Consider the following 2,003-nt stretch of genomic DNA (forward strand, 5'->3'; position numbering starts at 1 on the left):
GTGTGCGTGCGTGCGTGCGTGCGTGTGTGTGTGTGTGTGTGTGGGTGTGTGTGTGTGTGTGTGTGTGTGTGTGTGTGTGTGTGTGTTAGCTACAGGACACTGCTGGTGAAACCCAGTCAGGTCAAGTTACTTCCACGTTTAAAAAAAAGAAAAATCTCTGATCTCAACCATCTGCTCGTCGCTGCCCCGTTTCTGTTTCCTCTCCTCCAGCAGGACGTTTTATTACAAATGAGCACAAATCTTTGCGCTAATGTCCAAATAAAAAACTACATTTCACAACTCCAGTTAAATAAAGTAGATTAAAGTCACCTAAAAAGACTTTTAAAATAATGGTGTTGATTGAATGTGGACTTTTACATTAGATTCAATTCATAATTCAGCCAATCAGAGGAGACTTTCTCATCTTATTCAGCCATTGGAGTCATAAGCCCCGCCTACCTGGGAGCAGCTGGAGTTGAGATTTCCTGAAGAGTTGTTGATTCAGCAACTTTTAATGAACAAGCTACACACTGTCTGTATAAAATAAAAAAACTCCTCATCCTACTGCTTCCTGTCTTTTTCTTCAGCGTTTCTGCCAGTAGTAACATCTGGCTGTTGATCACGTGACTTGTGTGACGTGTAAAACTGTTTCCATTGCAGTTTTGCTAATTACATCTGTTTCCATAAGGCTGAAAAACATATTGCAGCACAGAAACCGAGTTCTTTTGAAGTTGGCATGTTTCCATAAAGCAAATTTATTTTCCTAATTACAATTTCAGATTTTCTGATGAATGGAAACGCAGTACAAAAGTTTTGCATGAAACAGTGTCTACTGAATCACACCCTGAATTCAATTCCCTAATTTAAATTTTCTCAGTTCTTCCTGGAAACGCCGCCGGAGAGAGAAGTTGCTATTTCCACGTCTCTTTGTCCAGGAGCTGGTGTAAATGCTGCTTTCACCTGTGGACGGTGTCTGGCTTTCAGGAGGACAGACGATGGGCTGTAAAAGCGTGTGAGAATCCCTGAAGGACGTCCCTTTGACTTCCTGGGCCAGATGTCCCTTTCAGGAGTTGTGGTGCCCCGCCGTCGCCTGAATGAGGCCTGGCGAGCACAAAGGAAGTGTTGGCTGAGCACCACGTGCTGATGCCACGCTGAAACGGCTCTCAGCGATGATGTAAGTCCTCATGCAAATTGATACCACATCGTGTGCTCATAATCCGCAGAGAGCCTTGAAGTCGATCAGCTGAATAAGTGAGGCAGCAGAGGCAGAGGCCGGCTCTTTGTGTGGTCTTTCCCTGATTAAACTCTGATTTGTTTGTGCTGTCATGTTTGGTTTTTATTTCTTGTTTCCAGAGGGAGCAACAGAGATCATAAAAAAAAAAAGCTGCATTGAAGTAGAAGCAAAAGCAGAGAACCTGAACTGGATCGGTTCTGAGACGTTCTCTGAAACTCTGCTGTGATTACTGACCCACAAGCTGCAAAATCCTGATTAGAGAAGCTTCTGATTTAATATTCTAACAAATACCAGCTGGAGATCAATATTACACGCTTTCTCCTTGAAAATCCACACTTCATTTGTTTTCATTAAATGCAGTAAAACTAAAAACTTGGTGAGTCATTTAGCAGATTGTATTTATTTAAAAAGTCCCAGAATGGTTCGTCTGCTGCTGAGCTGAAAGCTGTGACCTCAACTAAACCAACTGCAGAGCATTTTAAGGTCAAACGAGGTGAATCTGGATGTTTCACTGCCACAGCAGACCTGAAACAAACAGGAGGAATATTACAATAAAATCATTTCATGCTCTAAGGCTGAGGCTTTATTTTGAGCCATGATCAGATCATCAATGTCCAGATCATCAATATCCAGATCATCAGTATCCAGATCATCAATATCCAGATCATCAATGTCCAGATCATCAGTATCCAGATCATCAATATCCAGATCATCAATATCCAGATCATCAATATCCAGATCACCAATATCCAGATCATCAATATCCAGATCATCAATATCCAGATCATCA

The sequence above is a fragment of the Poeciliopsis prolifica genome, unplaced genomic scaffold (assembly GCF_027474105.1).
Source record: "Poeciliopsis prolifica strain line A6 unplaced genomic scaffold, Auburn_PproV2 SCAFFOLD092, whole genome shotgun sequence".
Classification (NCBI taxonomy): Eukaryota; Metazoa; Chordata; class Actinopteri; order Cyprinodontiformes; family Poeciliidae; genus Poeciliopsis; species Poeciliopsis prolifica.